The 21,967-nt window shown below is 39.8% G+C and overlaps 1 non-coding gene across 1 annotated transcript; it reads right to left on the minus strand.

The window, feature by feature from the left end:
* Positions 1 to 1,866: 1,866 nt before the first annotated feature.
* LOC145096391 (small nucleolar RNA R71) lies at positions 1,867 to 1,973 on the minus strand. Its single transcript, XR_013703798.1, has one exon. It is a non-coding gene; the product is annotated as a small nucleolar RNA R71 (small nucleolar RNA).
* Positions 1,974 to 21,967: the final 19,994 nt, after the last annotated feature.

The following is a 21,967-nucleotide window of genomic DNA, read 5'->3' on the forward strand; positions in this document are numbered from 1 at the left end:
GAGTTAAGGGTTGACTCAGTGAGTCAGGGAGAGTCAGAGAGGGTTGACGAGTGGACTGAGTCAAGCTGGAACTCGCCGAGTTGTTCTTGAGACTCGGCGAGTTGAGTCGTGGTGGCCCCGCGATTCATGCCAGGTGGAACTCGTTGAGTCAGGGAAGTACTCGACGTGCCAGGAGAGGATCCGAGGGAATCACTGAACGCGTATAGACTCGCCGAGTCGCTTCGGTGCACTCGCCGAGTCCGGTCAAAGTTGACCGTTGACCAGCGTTGACCAATGTTGACTTGATAGGGGAAGTCAACCTTAGTTGTGAAAGTGTTAATTAGAGATATATATTGTGTTATAGGAGGATTATAGCTCGAGGGATCGAGCACGAGTGATTTCCGGGATTTGCGAGTTAGCGTGATACACGAGGTGAGTTTTCTCACTATACTTTACCTTGAGTTGGTAACTAGAGTTATGTGATACAATGTTTGTATGCTATATATGTGATTATGTGTTGCACTGCATTATTCTATGTGATTTATGCTGTGCATGTTTATAGAGTTAGAACCTGAGGGTTCGTAGAGTTTGGGTGTACGGACCCACAGAGTTATAGCCTCGAGTGGCTAATATGTGTTATATGTGGTATTTTGGGGAACTCACTAAGCTTTGTGCTTACAGTGTTTGGTGTTATTTGTTTCAGGTACTAGTGACGACCGTGGGAAAGCCCCGGCTTGATCAGTACACACGCATGGGATTTTATGATTATGTGATATTGGGATTTTTGTATAACTTGGATTGAATTTTAAACATGGGTGTTTTATGAATATTAAGGGAATTATGTTTTATAAAAATTTGAAAAATTTGTTTTGAAATTTACGGTGTTACATGTAATAGTAGATAAGTAGTTAGGATATAAATTTAAAGCCAGATAGGTATAGTCTGCACTAACATCAAGTTTTTTGGTGCCGCTACCAGGGAATGACTATTTTAGTTTTTAATTTAATTGCTTTAGATTAATCGATCCTTTTTGTGGGGTTAAACCTGCAAAAATTTAATTTTTAGCATTAGTTTTTTTGTTTGAATTATTTAACCCGCGATGTGAGCACTTAAAGTTCACAACGTGAGCGTGGTTGTTTCGCATTTTGTTTTGTTTTTGTTTACTGTTTAGTTTATCTGCTTCCCCACAAGTTCGTATCATTACCACGTCGTGGTGAACGTTCAGTAGGAATTTTTAGTTAGTTTTTGTTCGTTTTTACGTTTTTATTTGTGTTTTTGTTGCTGTAGTTTATGACATGTGGATCCAATACCCCATTGACACGACCACTTAAAGATCCATGGTCAACTTTTCATATGAAGAAGGACAAGAACGTAGGAGGATCAAGTAAAATTCTGAAATAAGAGAGAAAAACCGAAATCTTTGAGATTACTCCTATTAAAAAAGAATCTGGTTACGAGCCCGAATCAGAAACCGCCAAAAGTAGTGAACCTGAAAGCGAGCCAAAAAGAATCATGACGGACATTGCTGGCATGGCGATGGAGGCCTACAAGAAAGGATTACTAGAGGACACCGGTCTTGGACTTGTGCAACCTATAGTTCCCGCTACTGCTACCTTCGAGCTTAAGGTACATATCCTTACCGTGCTAAAGGATATTCCATTTTTCGGAAAAGACCATAAAGATTCATACAATCACCTCGATGAACTCAATGACTTAGCCAACTATTTTAAAATTCCTAATGTTCCTCGAGAGACTGTCTTGCTTCTGGTTACTTTTAAAGGAGTAGCTAAAGACTGGTTGAAGGCACTTTCACCAGGCTCAATCACTACTTGGGCATAAATGCATGAAGATTTCCTCCAGCAATTTTGCCCACCATTCAAAGTTTCTAAACTCAAGAAGGCCATAGAAAAATTTGACCAACAAGTGGGGGAGTTCTTGTATGAGGCTTGGGAGAGGTATAAAGGGTTAATAAGAAATTGTCCCCAAAATGACCTAAATGAGAAACAAGAGGTCTCAATCTTCTATGATGGGGTAAACATCATGATAAGTCAACTCCATGATTCGCAAGGACCTTTAAATAAGAAAAATCCCGTTGAGATTAAAGAATTAATCAAAGAGTTTTCGAAGCATTCACGGGATTATCACAACCCTCGTAATGCTATGGGGGATCAGGAATGGTGCTTCGGAATATATGGAGGCAGTAATGGCAATGTTAAGTAGCATGGATAGAAGAATGACAAAGATAGACCAATCCATTCACGCGATACGTGTGGGTTGTGAAAATTGCAATGGTCCACATTTGACGAAAGATTGCCATTTGGACAAGAATGGGAATATGAAGGCTCAAATATTACTCAAGTGGAGACTGCTACGATGAAGATTGGAGGAAGCCAAAGTAGGAATGATTGCCTTACGGTTAGTTAAAAAAGCAAAAAGAAGAGAAATATAGGGAAACAAGCCGAGGATTTAACCAAAAAGAACAACCACAACCTAAAAAGAAAGTTGATTTGGAGTCCATACTTACTAGGTTCATGGAGGATTTAGAAAAATGTCACGGTACAACTGATACTACTATGAGAAATCATCAAGCTTCCATTAAAGACATTCAGACTCAACTTGGTCAATCAACTATATTGGTTAATGAATGGTTACCTCCACTAGTTCCCGATAAGAAACTGCCACCACATGTCATGGTCATCACTACTGAAGAAGACACGATTTCTGAGTTCTTAGAATCCTTGGAAGAAGAGATAAAGCAACCTGAATCACATCCAAATCGGATAAAAATCAAATATAATAATGTTGCTGAATTATCAACCTCAAGACGTAAGGATTCAATCCTCATGATGTAGGCCCAGTTTGGGCAGGAAATTTTGCTAATGTTCGAGCTTATCAACCTCCACTACCATTTCCTTCTCGAGGCAGAGTTCACCTGTTGGAGCAAGATCATATCAAATTTATGAAACAAGTTAAGGATATTCCTATAAATACTCCTTTTATTGAATCCTTGGCAAAAGTACCCAAATATGCCAAATTTCTTCAAGACTTACTTGAAACTCGCCAAAAACTAGAGAAGATCTCCAAGGTAGTGCTTAGTGAGCATAGTTCTAAGGTTATTATGGAAGGGATACCAAGGAATATGGGAGATTCTAGACACCTTACACTTCCATGTGAATTCGGAAACAACATAAAGACATATGCTTTAGCCGATTTTGGAGCAAGTATAAATTTGAAGCCCTGTTCATTTTATAAGAAGCTCGACCTTCCATAATTGAAAGCTACTAGAATGACGATTCATATGGATAATCATTCAGTGACTCATCCTTGAGGCATAACCGAGGACATTTTGGTAAAAACTGGAAAAATTGTCTTTCCAATTAACTTTGTGGTGCTAGACATGAATGAGGATAAAGATGTCCCATTTATCCTTGGACGCCCTTTTCTTAATACCGCACGAGCCTTCGTGGATATGTGCGAGTCAAAACTTACATTGCGAAATGGGGATCAGGAAATGACTTTTGGAGTGGTAGACGGATTCAAGAGAGATTGTGCTTGAAATGAAGTATTCTTTATGGATGAAGAAAACGAGTTTGAAGAGTTGGAGAAATTAATTGAAGAAGAAATTAGAATAATAGAAAGGGTCAAGCGTACTAAGTCTAGAGATTCGATTCCAATGGTTTTTGAAGTCTTTTCTTATAAAACTCCAAGTTCTCTAGTTAGTGAGGAGAGTGAAGAAAGTTTTGTGTCAAGTGATGCAGAAGAAGAAGTTATACAAGACTTGATACAACCAACTTTGGATGAGGAGAATGTTGATGTTCGAGAGCTACAAAAAGAAAAAGGAGAATCGGTACTTGTTGTGGAGAATAAATGTGACATCCCCAAAATCACGGCCAGAAAAGACCGGTTTGTTTATGCTTTGTTTAAAAATCAGAGTTACATTTTAAATGAAAGTGTTGCGGAATTTGTCCCAAAACAAAAATATGATAAAGATTTATCAAAAGCATTTCCATAGAAATGTATTTCATTAAAAGACTCGGGATGTCATGTTCGTACAGATCAAAAGCATAAACAGTACAATACAAGCCTTACTACAATATTTCATATCTATAGGCCTATATCCCTAATCCCTCGTCCAAAACATCACACCTATGCTCATGCGCCACTACCTGTAATACATAAAACTGAGTGGGTCAGGCTTGGGAGCCTGGTGAGCACATAGGGTTTTCAACCCACAATAAATAAGTTTATTAATTTCATCAATCAACAATAACCCGATTACCCGTTCCCGTTATCCTCACTTTACGTCCCTAAACACCTATCATAAGGGACCTAGCCTAAGGATCATCATCGGGACGGACACTACTGCTAAGGGGATTCCTCAGCAATAAATGTCCTAAAGGCAACCATGTGGGGGATGGAGTACACCGGTGAACACATCGTTCACAAACACCTACAGGTTGCGAGCCTGCTAGTGTTCCACTGGACTGTCTAGAAGAGTCCGTGGTCGTCATCCATACTCCGCTAGATGACAGAATCAACAACATCAACATCGAGGCCTCTCATCATTTTATCACACATCACCTATTGCATCTACCCATGTTTTACCCCAACATTTTCGTAGATATAAAATACATATACAGTGTAAATCATTGAAAACATGTATAACAACGTTCATCTAGCATAGATAGCAAGTATTCAGATAATATGCACACATAGCACGTAATTTATATAAAATACTTCATATCTATGTGTAAGTTGAAAGTAACTATGCACTCACCTGATTAGGTGGTGACTCAGCACTCGGACAGCGCTTCGATACTCTCAAAACGATATTCCTTCGATAAAACCTAGTATCGATACCACTAGGGTTTAGTTTAACGATAACCGCGACAAATTAATTAGTCCGAGTATTATTAAGCGTTAATAATACTCGATATAACTCATAATAATAGCCCAAATAATTATTTTAAGGACCTAATAACATTCCTATAATTATTTGAAAGCTATATTAAAAATTGCGTAAGCGTAGCACACTTACAGCGATTTTTATCGAGAACCGGGACTTGATTGGAGCAACGTTTCGAAACCGAAAAACTCCTTTTTCTCGGGACTCCGGGAGCCTCGGGGCTTCCCTAGGGTGCTAAGGGGCTTAACTAGGGTTTAGAGGTGTTTTGGGGTTGTAGAGAGAGAAAGAAGTTAGAGAGAGAAGTGAAAAAGGTGTGAGAAATGAAGGAAAATCGACCCCTTTTTATAGCCCTGCGAGGCCTCGATACGCTGGGCGTACCTCGGACCTACGCGGGGCGTAGTCATCGGATAGGAGCGCCACCTCGGACCAGCTGGCTAGCACTCCGGAAGAGATAAGGGAGAGGGTACGCGGGGCGTACTGGCTTCGGACGCGGAGCGTACAGCGAGGGCAGGTGTCATCATCCGAAGCGCGTTCCTTCATCAGCGATGGGCGGCCCAGATGCAGCCACGTCATCAGCCTCGCAACAGACTTCGCATTTTCACACTTCAACTTTAAAAATTCGTAACTTTCGCGTACGACCTCCGTTTTCGACGTTCTTTATATCCACGCGAAGGTGGGAACGTACTCTACAACTTTCGTTTAGACTCCGTCGGCTAATTTTGGCTCGATTTTAAATTTTATATTATTAACGGGCCGGGACACGATTGGTCCGTTAAATCCTCATAACTTCTTCATCCGACATCCGTTTTCACCCATCTTTTTCTCGTTACGCTACCCTTAACGATATCTCCGATTCTCGTTCAGGTCGTGTCGGCTAAAAACCGCTCGATCTAATATTCGAATTTCGGGCTGTACACTGCTATTCCGAAACTTCGAAAAATCATAACTTCTTCATACGAAGTCAGATTTGGGCGTTCTTTTTATCGATGTTCTTATTTTAACATATTCTACGACTTTCGTTTAGATCACTAAGACTAAATCTCGCTCTATCGTAAATTCACTATTCACGCTTCCCGGTATCGTGCCGGTTCTGTCGTGAAACTTCGACGGGTCATAACTTCTTCGTTATAACTCGGATTTCGGCGTTCCTTATATGAACGGAAACCTTGAGACATATTCTACAACTTTATGTAGAGATATCGGGATTATCTCACACTTTAATTTTGACGCTCATTTTTATTCTTTATTAATTATACATTTATAATTAAATAATAAACACATATAATTCACATAATACTCAAATATTTCATCTTTATTATTTCAAAAAGAGTTACAAGAGTTGACCTAGACTATTACATTGACAAAAATGCTTAGCCCTGAAACCCGGGCGTTACAATTTTCTCCCCCTTAGGATGATTACGTCCCGGAATCATGCATCAGCAAACAGATGTGGATAGCGACTCATCATGTCATCCTCTGTTTCCCAAGTGAGATTCGGCCCATTCGAATGTTTCCATCGGACTAGCACCAAGTCGACCATCTTGCGTCGTAACTTCTTAGTCTTACGGTCAACAATTGCCTCAGGCTCTTCGATCAGCCTTTTATTTTCATCCATCCTTAACTCTGAGATTGGAATTATGTCAGGAACATCTCCCGTGAATTTCCTCAAATAACACACATGGAAAGTGTTATGAATACCATTGAGTTCTTCGGGCAATTCCAACTTGTAAGCTTGGTTCCCTATCTTCTGAAGAACTTTGAACGGTCCAATAAACCTTGGACTCAACTTTCCTCGTTTCCCAAATCGTATAAGTCCCTTCCATGGTGAGACTTTAAGCAGAACGGAATCCCCAACCTCGAAGGTTATCGGTCGTCTTTTCTTGTCAGCATAGCTCGTCTGACGATCCTGAGCTGCTAACATTCTTTCCCTAATCACCTTCAACTTCTCAGCAGTCTCATGGACTATCTCGGGGCCCATAAACTGCTTCTCTCCGGCTTCAAGCCAACAAGACGGCGTACGACACTTTTTTCCATACAAGGCTTGGTAAGGTGCCATCTTGATGCTCGAGTGAAAACTATTGTTGTAGGAGAATTCTACCAGAGGTAAGTGCTCGTCCCAATTTCCTTGGAATTCGAGGGTACATGCTCTCAGCATATCTTCCAGTGTCTGAATCGTTCTTTCGCTCTGGCCATCAGTTTGCGGATGGTAAGCAATACTCAAACATAACTTTGTACCCAACTCCTCTTGTAGACTCCTCCAAAACCTTGACGTGAAACGACTATCACGATCTGATACAATCGTAAGAGGAACACCGTGAAGTCTTACAATTTCCTTCACGTAAGCATTTGCGAGCTTATCCATAGACCACTTCTCGTTGGCTGCTATGAAGTGTGCACTCTTGGTGAAACGATCCACGACTACCCAAATCATGTCGTGACCGTTCTTCGTCCTGGGCAGTTTAGTCACAAAATCCATGGTGATGTCTTCCCATTTACCCATGGGTACAGGTAAAGGTTCTAAACTCCCATACGGTTTCTGATGTTGTGCCTTAACCCTCGCACATGTTACGCACTCGGCCACATACTTCGCAACATCGAGCTTCATCGTCGGCCACCAGTAGTAGGGTTTTAGGTCCCTATACATTTTAGTGCTACCGGGATGAATCGAGTACATGGTCTTGTGTGCTTCTTCCATCAGAAGATCTCTTATTCCTCCCGTCTTAGGTACCCAAATTCGATCTTGGAATACCTTCAGTCCTCGACTGTTTGTACCGAACACTAACGTTCTTCCCAAACGTTCTTCCTTTCGGTCATTTTTCTCTAAAGCTTCTTCTTGGGCTTTCCTGATACTTTCGACAATCGTCGAAACGACTTCAATTCTTAACGCTCTTGGCCTTTTCCTTTCCAGATTGACTTTCCGACTGAGAGCATCAGCAACAATATTTGCTTTACCTGGGTGGTAAAGTATCTCACAGTCGTAGTCCTTGAGAAGTTCTAGCCAGCGTCGTTGCCTCATGTTCAACTCCTTCTGATTAAAGAGATACTGGAGACTCTTATGATCAGTGAAGAGCTTGCACTTCGTGCCGTAGAGGTAATGCCTCCATATCTTTAAGGCAAAAACTACCGCTGCCAACTCCATATCATGAGTGTGGTAGTTCTTTTCGTGTTCTTTCAATTGTCGAGATGCGTATGCTATCACCTTTTCTCTTTGGGTCAAAACACAACCCAACCCGACTCCAGATGCATCACTGTAAATTGCGAAGTCTTCAACTCCATCGGGTAGAGAAAGTATCGGTGCTTCGCATAACTTCTTCTTTAGCTTCTCGAACGCCTCTTCGTGTTTCTCACTCCATGTATATGTGGCTCCTTTATGAGTCAAAGCTGTTAATGGAGCAGCTATCGAAGAAAAGCCTTGGATAAATCGTCGATAATATCCGGCTAATCCTAGAAAGCTTCGAATCTCCGTGGGACTCTTTGGACGTTCCCACTTCATTACAGCCTCGATCTTTGCGGGGTCAACCATTATTCCCTCCTGGTTAACAACATGACCCAAGAATTGGACTTCCCGTATCCAAAAGTCGCATTTGGAGAACTTTTCAAAAAGCTTCTCCTTCTTCAACACTTCTAATACCTCCCGTAGATGCTTGCCATGCTCCTCTTGGCTTTTCGAGTAGATGAGAATGTCGTCGATGAACACTATCACAGATTTATCGAGGAATGGTTTACAAACCCTATTCATCAAATCCATGAATGCTGCGGGAGCATTGGTTAGTCCGAATGACATAACCAAGAACTCGTAGTGTCCATATCTTGTTCTGAATGCAGTCTTTTCAATATCCTGCTCCCTCACCTTCAGCTGATGATATCCTGACCTAAGATCGATCTTTGAGAAGTAGCTCGAACCTTGCAGCTGATCGAATAGGTCATCAATCCTCGGCAATGGATACTTGTTCTTCACCGTTGCCTTATTCAGCTCTCGGTAGTCTATGCACATCCTCATGCTTCCGTCCTTCTTCTTTACGAATAACACCGGAGCTCCCCAGGGTGATGAACTAGGTCGAATAAAACCGTTGTCCAACAGCTCCTGAAGTTGCGTCATGAGCTCCTTCATCTCCGTCGGTGCTAATCGGTAAGGTGCCTTTGCTATTGGTGTTGTTCCTGGTAACAAGTCTATACGAAACTCCACTTGTCTATCAGGTGGTAATCCGGGAAGATCTTCGGGAAAGACTTCCGGATAATCACACACAACCGGTATATTCTGCACCTCTTTCTTCTCCTTGGCATCGATTACGAATGCCAAGTATGATGCACATCCCTTTGACAAACATTTCCTGGCTTTCATCAGGGAGATGATTCCAGAATTCACTCTGCATTTGTCCCCGTACACCATAAATGATTCTTTTCCGGGTGGGTTTACCTTTACTATCTTCTTTCGGCATTGAATCTCAGCATCGTTAGCGCTAAGCCAATCCATACCCAAAACGATGTCGAAACCGTTTAACTCTATGGGTAATAGCTCTTCGTGGAATTCGTTTCCGTTTAGGTCAATGACGATGTTCCTAATACGATTACTAACAGGTACGAATTTGCCACTGGCAACTTCTACAATCAGGGTATTATCTAGTTTTTCTACAGGCAATGCTAATTTCCCACCAAATTTATGCGACACAAAGGAGTAGTTGGCTCCGGAATCAAATAGTATATTTGCAGGCAAACCATTTACAAGAAAGGTACCTGAAGCGACGTCCGCTGCCTCCTTTGCAGCCTCGAGCGTCATCTGGAAGGCTCTTGCCTTCGGCTTCGGTGGTATGTTGGGTCTTCCCGTCTCCTTCTTCTTCGGGAAATCCCTTGAAATGTGCCCCTCCTCGTTGCACTCATAACAGACCTTCTTAGTGAACGTGCATTCATTGGCATAGTGCCCAGGCTTTCCGCATTTGTAACAAGTGACCCCTCCGTCACACTTCCCAGAGTGCTTTTTCTTGCACTTGTCACACCACTTCGCTTCTGATCCTCCTCCTCTCGAACCAAACTTCGAGAATCTACCCTTCTTACCGGACCTTGAGGATCCGTCAAATTTCCTTTTCTCGCCAACCTCGACTTTGCTGGCAGCTCTTCCCTTAATCATATCCTCCACAGACTTGGCAGCCCAGATAGCTGCCTCCAAAGTAGGTGCCTGACGCACTGGCACCGCGTACTCCCATGGTAATCCTTTTGCGTACTTATCAATTTTCGTCAGCTCGTCCGGAACAAGACGCAAGGCAAATTCCATCTTTTCTGTGAAGTTGTTCGTGTATTCATCGATTGACATGCTCCCCTTCTTTAGGGTTAGAAACTGGTTCTCTAGCTCAAGCAGGTTTTGAGCTGAGCAGTACTTTCGTTTGAATTGTACCAGAAATTCTGCCCATGTCAGTTCCAGGGGTTTGTTGGGGCTTAAAGTCTTCCCCAAAGTATTCCACCAACGTACAGCGCCTCCTCGAAACTGACGCACTGCAAACGTGGTCTGTAGCTTCCCTCTGCAACCGCATGTCATGAAAGCTAACTCCATCTCCGAGATCCAATCCATGACTCCGATTGGATCTTCCTTTCCCGTGAAAGTCGATGGCTTGCAAGTCTGAAAATCCTTGTACTTGCATCCATTTCTCTCGAATCCGTCATCTTGGTTATTTTCTTGAACTATTGGTTGGTTGACTCGACCAACAGTTCCACTGTAGTCTCCTTCCTCAGTCAGCCCTTCGTTCAACTCGGGCTGTTCGATTTGAATAGTGCCTTCCTCTCGATTTTGCTGGAGCAAACGTCTAGTTTCCTCCATTTGACGATCCAACATAGCCTGGATCATCGCTTGCACTCCGGCCATCGTGACTGGCTCAGGTGCAACTTCTTCTACAACAGGTATTTGTTGAACCACTGGGGGTTGGTTCCTATCTCCATTCGCGTTCACGTTTCCGCTACGGGTCCTTGCCATCTTGATCTATACACCGAATAAGGTGAATTTAGATCTTTATTTAGGATAGACGTTTAAATCGTCCTTATCACTCCGAAACGTTTACATGCTAGTTCTAATATCGTAGTCGTACGTTTAGAATCCTAAACACATAAGGTTTCCAGATCCGGTCGGCAACAGACCATAGATCTGAACAAATAACAACATATCATGCACAAAGCATTTAGCACATAAAAGCATTTTAGGCACAATTCCTAAAATAAGCTAGTGTTCACACCTCACAATCATCGCTTAGCATCCTAAGTTTAAGTCTAGAAATCCTACAAATTCCTAGTTCGCTTAAACTAATGCTCCGATACCAACTGTGACATCCCCAAAATCACGGCCAGAAAAGACCGGTTTGTTTATGCTTTGTTTAAAAATCAGAGTTACATTTTAAATGAAAGTGTTGCGGAATTTGTCCCAAAACAAAAATATGATAAAGATTTATCAAAAGCATTTCCATAGAAATGTATTTCATTAAAAGACTCGGGATGTCATGTTCGTACAGATCAAAAGCATAAACAGTACAATATAAGCCTTACTACAACATTTCATATCTATAGGCCTATATCCGTAATCCCTCGTCCAAAACATCACACCTATGCTCATGCGCCACTACCTGTAATACATAAAACTGAGTGGGTCAGGCTTGGGAGTCTGGTGAGCACATAGGGTTTTCAACCCACAATAAATAAGTTTATTAATTTCATCAATCAACAATAACCCGATTACCCGTTCCCGTTATCCTCACTTTACGTCCCTAAACACCTATCATAAGGGACCTAGCCTAAGGATCATCATCGGGACGGACACTACTGCTAAGGGGATTCCTCAGCAATAAATGTCCTAAAGGCAACCATGTGGGGGATGGAGTACACCGGTGAACACATCGTTCACAAACACCTATAGGTTGCGAGCCTGCTAGTGTTCCACTGGACTGTCTAGAAGAGTCTGTGGTCGTCATCCATACTCCGCTAGATGACAGAATCAACAACATCAACATCGAGGCCTCTCATCATTTTATCACACATCACCTATTGCATCTACCCATGTTTTACCCCAACATTTTCGTAGATATAAAATACATATACAGTGTAAATTATTGAAAACATGTATAACAACGTTCATCTAGCATAGATAGCAAGTATTCAGATAATATGCACACATAGCACGTAATTTATATAAAATACTTCATATCTATGTGTAAGTTGAAAGTAACTAAGCACTCACCTGATTAGGTGGTGACTCAGCACTCGGACAGCGCTTCGATACTCTCAAAACGATATTCCTTCGATAAAACCTAGTATCGATACCACTAGGTTTTAGTTTAACGATAACCGCGACAAATTAATTAGTCCGAGTATTATTAAGCGTTAATAATACTCGATATAACTCATAATAATAGCCCAAATAATTATTTTAAGGACCTAATAACATTCCTATAATTATTTGAAAGCAATATTAAAAATTGCGTAAGCGTAGCACACTTACAGCGATTTTTATCGAGAACCGGGACTTGATTGGAGCAACGTTTCGAAACCGAAAAACTCCTTTTTCTTGGGACTCCGGGAGCCTCGGGGCTTCCCTAGGGTGCTAAGGGGCTTAACTAGGGTTTAGAGGTGTTTTGGGGTTGTAGAGAGAGAAAGAAGTTAGAGAGAGAAGTGAAAAAGGTGTGAGAAATGAAGGAAAATCGACCCCTTTTTTATAGCCCTGCGAGGCCTCGGTACGCTGGGCGTACCTCGGACCTACGCGGGGCGTAGTCATCGGATAGGAGCGCCACCTCGGACCAGCTGGCTAGCACTCCGGAAGAGATAAGGGAGAGGGTACGCGGGGCGTACTGGCTTCGGACGCGGAGCGTACAGCGAGGGCAGGTGTCATCATCCGAAGCGCGTTCCTTCATCAGCGATGGGCGGCCCAGATGCAGCCACGTCATCAGCCTCGCAACAGACTTCGCATTTTCACACTTCAACTTTAAAAATTCGTAACTTTCGCGTACGACCTCCGTTTTCGACGTTCTTTATATCCACGCGAAGGTGGGAACGTACTCTACAACTTTCGTTTAGACTCCGTCGGCTAATTTTGGCTCGATTTTAAATTTTATATTATTAACGGGCCGGGACACGATTGGTTCGTTAAATCCTCATAACTTCTTCATCCGACATCCGTTTTCACCCATCTTTTTCTCGTTACGCTACCCTTAACGAGATCTCCGATTCTCGTTCAGGTCGTGTCGGCTAAAAACCGCTCGATCTAATATTCGAATTTCGGGCTGTACACTGCTATTCCGAAACTTCGAAAAATCATAACTTCTTCATACGAAGTCAGATTTGGGCGTTCTTTTTATCGATGTTCTTATTTTAACATATTCTACGACTTTCGTTTAGATCACTAAGGCTAAATCTCGCTCTATCGTAAATTCACTATTCACGCTTCCCGATATCGTGCCGGTTCTGTCGTGAAACTTCGACGGGTCATAACTTCTTCGTTATAACTCGGATTTCGGCGTTCCTTATATGAACGGAAACCTTGAGACATATTCTACAACTTTATGTAGAGATATCGGGATTATCTCATACTTTAATTTTGACGCTCATTTTTATTCTTTATTAATTATACATTTATAATTAAATAATAAACACATATAATTCACATAATACTCAAATATTTCATCTTTATTATTTCAAAAAGAGTTACAAGAGTTGACCTAGACTATTACATTGACAAAAATGCTTAGCCCTGAAACCCGGGCGTTACAATAAAGGGGTAAAACGAAAGCTCGAGGAAGTCGATTCTAAGGTGAAAAAGGAAAATTCTAAGACATCATATTTAAGAAGGGTGCAAGCGTACAAGAAAAGATAGAGGGAACGATAGGTGAAATTGGTGATCGAATGTCCAAACAATAGAACGTAAGGCAGCACGGAGTCCGACTCATGACTCCAACAAAAAGAAGCGCTTCTTGGGAGGCAATACGAGCTTGGTTTGCGTTTTTCTTTTCATTCTTCTTTTAGTTTTTGGATTTTAATTTTTGCATATTTATTTAAGTTTTAGGATAAATAATCATCAAGGTCATCTTGTTTTAAGGATAAGTAAAAATCAAGTGTGGGGTTTTAATTTAAGGAATGGTTGATTTGTTAAAAAAAATGTTTTTTTGGTCAAAAACCTCGATAACACAATGTGGTAATAGGCCCACGGCGTGATAAAATAATTTGTCATGATTCCACAGCACACTTTAAAATTCACGACATGAGGATTACACCTCACGACGTGAGCTATAAAACACCGGGGGGGGGGGGGTGCAGTTATAAAACACAACTTTCAACTTTTTGTCACATTTCTTTAAACCACTCGAACATCCATTTTCGGTACCCCACACTCGATTTCTCCTTGATTTTCTGCTATTTTCTTCAAGGTCCTCCCGATTGCGTGTTTATTCTTCAATTTCGGTATATTCTAATCTTCTTGATTTTGCTAATTTTGTGCATTTAGGGGCTAGGGTTTGTTCATAATGGAAAATTCCGAAATTGAAGTCGATTTTTAGTGAAATAGTTACTGCATGTGTGGTTTTTGAACATTAGAATGCTATTTTATAAAACCTTTGGCAAGATTTTGGCTTTGTGATGCTTGATTTTGGATCGATTACGACTGTCGTTCACGGCTCACGACGTGGTTTTTGAGCTCACAACGTGAGCTCTATTCAATTAAAATTATGTGGTTATTGGTTTAAATTTTGATCTTTGTTTCTTCATTTGGGTTTGTTTCTTGTCTATTTTGCAGAAAATGGCCACAAGGAGAACCAATGAGCAATTTCACGGAAATGTTTTTGACCTTCACCCATTGTACCAACTTCCGATCAACATGCCGCAAAGTGTGGTGACAAATTTCAAAAACTAGATGGGTTGGTTATATAACATAGAATTCACTATTTCTCCTAGCATTTATTGTGTCAAATTAGGAGAACTCGGACTCACGGAAAGGATGGCACCATATTTAATGAAGAGATGTACGGGGGACGGGTTTTCTTTCACTTGTAATGGGTGGAAGAATGTATTTTCCATTAGCAAGCTTGTTTTTAAAGAATTATGATTGGAGTTTTTCGCGTCGGCATCCTTTGAGGACGCTACGGTGGATCCTTATTTTACACAAGCTTTAGCTTTTCGCCTTGGGGGCGAATATCGGGAATGCATTTTAGTAGAATTTTCTTGGAGGATGGGTATTTAAGACGTGAATGAAACAAGATCTCTGGTTGTTTATATCTTTTTGAGGCTGGTTGCGCGAGAACATTTATCGGGGGTGAATGGTTATGATTTTTGGACGACCATTGCAAACGGGGGATTCCATTTGGGTGTCTCGCAAGAGAGTCATATATGGTCACCGATTCATCGACTCCTTCATCGATTAGTTACCTTTTCTATCAACCATAAGAAGCACAGAGACAAAGTGACAAGTTTAAACTTGTTTTTCTTGTGGTTTATCATTGCACCGACAGTTTAGCTAGTTACTTAGGTAGCAAGGCAGTCATATTACGAGCCGGGAGCCCTATTGCGGGAGGACATTTTGTTACTCGCTTGGTGAGGTATTATGGTATTTTTTTATGCCTTTTTTGACTCATACATTGACATGCAAGGCGGGAGACGATCTTTATTTGGGATATTTAGAGCCCATGCATGTTATTGTTAATATGGGTTCGCATTGGAGTATTCCTGCTGATAATGATAGGGAGGAATTTGGGCAACTTGAGCAGCAGTCGTGTAAAAGAGGAAGAAGGAATGTGAGGGGGGAGCGGTAAACTGGTGCAACAAAATGCACCCGTAGTAGGAGGACCATGTCGAGAGGAGATGATAGCAGGTTATTTTGATCGGATGAGCATGAGTATGAACTGGAAAGGTGGTACCATGAAAAATATGATCCAACATTTTCAAATTGCGCAACCATCTAACTTGGTAAATCAATACCCAATTTTCCCTTCACTTAGCGAGTATTGGTCACAACAGGTAGACAGAGCAGGGACTAGAGGAGCACAAAATGACGAAGATGAAGAATGATGTTTATCCTTTTTATGTTTATTTTTTTTTTCATTTTTATTTTCTTTGTTAGTTTTGGTGTGATTATTTTTTGAGTTTTTATTTAGTATGTTTTAAAAACTTGTAACCGAATTATGTGATGATTGTTTTTCTACTTTCCACCAAATGTTTGTTTTCTTGCAGATTTTATAGAGTATCGTGAAAGAAAGAAAAAGAAGAGATAAGAGCGTATAGGAAAAGTCATGTGTTATAAAGTTAAGAGTTGAAGCCCACAATTTTTAATAAGTGTGGGGTGAATTTCTTGTGCAAAGAGAGCTTAGAGAAAAGGGAGGGTTCAGAAACATAAGAGTTATTAGAAGAGTCTTGATACATTAAGAAGTTGTATTGCATATCGACAACAAGACATGATTTCTCTTACCACAACATGAACTGTAAAATGTGGCATTGTTATTCTACTCTTTCCACCTTACAATGTGGCGTATGCTTTCCCACATTGTGATGCTATGCTTTGAAGATCTTATGCACCACACTTTTTGAAGATGCAAGTTTCTGATTTACATACTTCCGACATATTCACACGTATCTCAGAAGATCCAAGTATCACTCACATACTCAAGGTGTTCATGTTTCTTCAAGAGTGAGTTCATGGCCCCATTTTGTAACCCTTTTTGGGGGTGTGGGAGGGGGGGATACATGCTAATTTTTTACAAATCGCTATATATCATTATTATCGTCGCATTAGAAATATTGCTATTTCACAATATATCTTATATTGCTACTATGCCCAAATAAAATAATATATATTATACTCTATCGTTACTCTGCTAAAATCTTAGAGTATAATATTGTGTCTGGTGGATACTCTGCCCAATTCTCATAAATCATATGATACCTAGTGATAGCATTATTCTGGCCAAACCTCTAGGGTAACTTAGTACCTAGCCGTTATTCTGGAAAAAATCTCTTGGATAACATTATACCTAATTGTTACTCTGCAAACTCTCTTAGATGATATTTAAACTACACCAACACTACACTCTACACAAACGGATAAAAGCAGTAAATTATGATGTCACTTTGCTTGCTTCAAACGGATAATAATGGTATATTATGTCGTCACTATGGTGGACTGAAACGGATAATAGTAGTATATTATGTGATCACTACGCTCGACTCAAAAGGATAATAGTGGTATATTATGTCGTCACTACACTCAAATCAAATAGATACTAGTAGCATATTATGTCGTCATTACGCTCGATTCAAAATGTATATAGTGGTATATTATGTCAGCACTACACCCGATTCCAAGTGGATAACCGTCGTATGTTATGCTGTTACCCAACTCGAATAAATGTTATATCACCATTCCGCCAGTTAGTTTTACTAAGAATATACATTTAAATGTAAATATATATTAATTATAATTATATAATAAAACATTGAAACTCCATTCACGAGTATATAGTTATATAAGAAAAGTTTGGATTGTATCCAAATAACCTACATTGAGTTCATTCTCGGTTAGCTTGCTCTTAAAAGCACTCATTTACTTATGTATACCCCTAAGATATTGATACACTAGTAGTATATAAGATGAATGGGAATTACGGAAACACTAGTACCTATGAATGGTAGAACACTATCTTCAAAGAATCAAAATATTGTTATATACAAAAAGTAGTTTCAAAGTATAATATACAAAACTAGTGAATTCTCCAACATTATGTTGACCTCTCAAAACTACATGTATTCCTTGGAAACCGATTGATGCAAGATTGCACCTCCAGAAGTAGTGGTTGCCCGAAAAAGCTTCCGAAAACTTACTATCATTATAGATATGCCTAACTACTAAGGCACCTCTTGTAGTAGAAACACTAGTACTTCGAAAACATTTTCTGATGTAATGTTTTACCTATAAATGGAAGTAATATTTATGTTACAGATTGTTTTGTACTGTTTAATGGATTTTCAATGATTGTGATCCAACATTCTAACGTTGTGTCGCCCGGCGTTTCCATCGCCGGCCGGGGGTGTAACATATTGGTATCAAAGCTATTGACTATAGCGAACTAGTACTTCCTTAGGAATTACGAATATAGCCTAGGGACTTATACTCTGATTAGGTTTTTCCTTAAACCTAAAAATAAAAGTATTATTATTATTTACACTATTGATACACTACTTATAGTAGAGGTGTCTAGATTGAATTGTCACTTGGGTTGTTGGATTTCAGAATGGCTATATGCAAAAATGATCATGCCCTTCGGCACTTCTCACCTAGACAATCCTTACTTGATAGTCTTGAAGTACAAAACAGTAATTAATAAAACACACAATATATATATATATATATATATATATATATATATATATATATATATATATATATATATATATATATAAACTTAGTCCCTCGATGAGAAAACACATCCCTGTATATGTATCATACATCGAAATCCATAGAAACCCAAACTCAAGAGTTTAGGTCAATTACGATATCTGAGGTTAACAAAATATATTAGCGGAGCCACAAATAGGCATAGCATGTACACCTATGTTGAATTATGATTAGAATGATATACAACTAATCTTGGATATGGTAGTTGATAGACAAAACTCTCGAGAATCCAATAGAACTCAGAAACCCAATGATATAGAACATTATTATCTAAAAAAAGATAGCACGGTCATTGCGTGAAAATACATGTCTTGGAAAAAAGTTAATGAAACCACTTCTAGAGAAAGATCAAGTACTGCCATTCCCCCTTAATACCAAGGATACCCATTTTTCCTAAGGTTCCCATACCTCTATTTTCTTTAACCCCCGACGAGGAACTCCACAAGGAGGACGATTCTTCAGAAGCAACTAGAGATCCAATTGAATCATCATAAGATCCCACTGAGGACCGTTTAGAGTCCTCTAATGAGGATGATCCGGACGAGGAGGAGACAAATCCCAACAAGTATAAAGTTGATTTCTCGCATTATGAGAATATGAAGACCATAAATCAACATAGGATTCACTACCTATCCCTTTCCCTTGAAACGTCACATAATTCCATCATGCTTACCATATCCACTCGCACTACGCATCATTTCAGTTGGATCAATGATGAGTTCGGAATTATCCAAAGAAGTGTCATCGCCGCAAAGGCATGAGTCGGCATGACAAATATATTAACTCAATCTGCTTAGCAATAGCTCCCTAACCTAACATATTAGGCTTATAATATATGCCATAAGGTCTACAGATTATAAGAAGTCTGTTTATACAAGAAAGCAGTAGCGTCGCCACCCTTCTGCAAATAGCCTTTTTAGTAAATCGAAGTTTTCTACTCCTAACCTAGAAGCTTTTGTGATATTTGGTTTATACTAAATCATGCGCCTAATCGTTACTACCTGCATCTACAAAAGGCGTCATTTACTAAAACTACCTCTTTCACTAAACTATAATAGGATCCAAATGTGCCTCGAAGAAGAGTCACTAGAAGGAACCCTGGGGCACAACCAAACCATGACAATATAACCACGGGCGCTGTTCGAACATAAAAGTGACCCTCTTAAACTTGATCATACTGCAATTGACTCTGATCCGAAATCAATATCATCCGCAGTGAAGTACCGAAACCGCAACCATCGTCATCAATTATCAGTTCTTAGCTTTAGTTTTTATCTGTTAATTAGAATACTTACTTTTGTCTGGTGTGCCTTGCATGGCCACAGTAGAACATTTAGAACTTGTAATCCTTGTGACTCTATAAATAGAGCTCTCTTTCTGAATGAAAAACAACTCTATAATCTCTTGAATCTCACATCTCATCTTACTCACTTCTTACTCTCTCATCTTGATATATCGTCTGAACTTAACTGATCACAATCTCTCTTCGGAGCAAGTCATTCTTGACTTCATCACTAAGTTTGATCTCACTCACTAACTTGGAGTGACTACAATTCTTGTTAAGAATCAACTTAAGTGTATACTTGATATAATACTTGTTGTCATTTACATTTCCTTATATTTCCGCACCTAACTATCTAATTATCTAACTCTCTAACTCTAAATTATTATTATTGTTGAGCTTTATGATCCACCAAGTTAAACTTCTTTCTGGATTATTATTTGTTCTAACGTTTGTTCAAGTATGTTACTCAAAGTTTTTTTCTCAACAATTGGTATCAAAGCCAGAGTGGTTTCTTTTTTAAACAAGAACTCTGATTTTAAAAGGCCTTCTATACCACTGGAGCTCATTTCTTAAAAAAAACAAAATATTTTCAAAAAAAAAAAGGAAATATGGCACAAGCATTATCTCTCAATGTTTCTAACAATGTTGGAGGTTCGAATAGAGCCCCAATACTAATGGTAAACGAATATCATCAATGGTCTTAAAGAATGGAATGATATTTAAGGAGACTTGGAAGACATGTATGGAGATTTGTAGAAGAAGGACCTCATTTTCCTGTTCTTACTCTAGTTCAGAACGATGGCACGGAAGCTAGACTGGGAGGAGGTCAACCAACCATGAATCGTCCCACCAAAGATGATCTTGATAAGATGGAAAATGATGCTATTGCATTTTATGAGATATCCTGTGGATTTGCTCCTGACAACTTCGGCATCATCATAAATTGCAAGTCAGCCAAAGAAATATGGGACATTCTTAAGAAGTTGTATGAAGGCTCAGAACATGCTCAAGATAAGAAGCTCACAGCTGCACGCAATTAATTCAACAACTTCAAAGCTCATGCTAGTGAAAGTTTGGAAGATTCCTTTAAAAGGTTCAATTTGATTGTCACAAAATTGTCTGATTCGGGCACCGTCTGAAGCAACCATGAGACAAATCTTTAGTTTCTAAATGGTTTGGGTAGGCATTGAACTACTGCTAAGATGATAGTCCAAGGAGACAGAAAAATTCACTCCTTATCTCTGTAGAAGCTCTATGGTGAATTGAAAGCTCAAGAATCAACCGTACTCAAGGAATGTGCTGACTTCGGAGGACCACTCGCTCTGATAGAACAAACGTCGCATACTCAATCTTACTCTCCTATGTAGGACAACCCTCAACAGTCATACGAAGCTGATTTAGAGTATGATGATGAAGAATAATTTCAGAATGCTATTGCTCTAGTTAGCCAACAATTCAATCGGCTACCACCGTCATCTTTCCGCAAAAATCAGCAATTCACTAAAACTCCCTTTAACCGCAACTTCAATCCTCAAAAGAATCACTCTCGATATTCCAAAAACCCTCATCCATCACCGCAACCTTAAAACATTCAATCCAAAGAAGCACCACACCCCGTCAAAAATAACTTCGGTACTTTAAATGAAGACAAATCTAATATCATAATTTGCCACAAGTGCAACAAGGAAAACCATTTTGCTAAAGATTGCAAAGCCAATCTGGTGAAATACATAGCATTCCACCTTAGAATGGCTCAAGCAATGGAGGAAAAGAAGAAAGCAAGGGCATACGTAGCCCAACTCAAGAGAGACCATCAAGTATGGTCATCCGGATTTGAAGATGAAGATAAAACCATCAAGGGAAAAAGCAAGATCTGCATGATGGCAACTTCAGATGAGGAAGGGTTAACCAAGCTTGAAAAGAAATACTACTACATGGCTAAGGATGGAACTCTAAGCATCGTCGAGCACGTAAAACTCATGATCCAAACTCTTAATTATAGCATGCATGATTGTCAACCATTCATAGACAACCTAAATGACATGTGTGCTGCTGTCCTTACAGACTATAACAAAGCCCTAGATGAGAAGAATATAGCGTCCCAAGACATGTTTCATGTAAGAGGACGACTGGAGGACAAGAGGTTCAAAGTAGCTATGTTAGAGATGGATCTAGTGTTAGAAAAAGTTGCTAGAATGTTAAGTGAAATCCAATTAGGCATAATATTAGATCAGAGAGATTTAGCTCAAACTGAAACTGTACGTTTAAATCTTCTAATAGAAAAACTGTTCAATGAAAGTGAAGCTATTTAAAATCTTGTGAACAATGGAACCGTAGATAACACCTACAATTGGGGTTTGTCCAATGGTTACTCCACCAAGGACTCATCACC

This window comes from Lactuca serriola, chromosome 3 (genome assembly GCF_051521515.1).
Source record: "Lactuca serriola cultivar US96UC23 chromosome 3, Lser_US96UC23_V15, whole genome shotgun sequence".
Classification (NCBI taxonomy): Eukaryota; Viridiplantae; Streptophyta; class Magnoliopsida; order Asterales; family Asteraceae; genus Lactuca; species Lactuca serriola.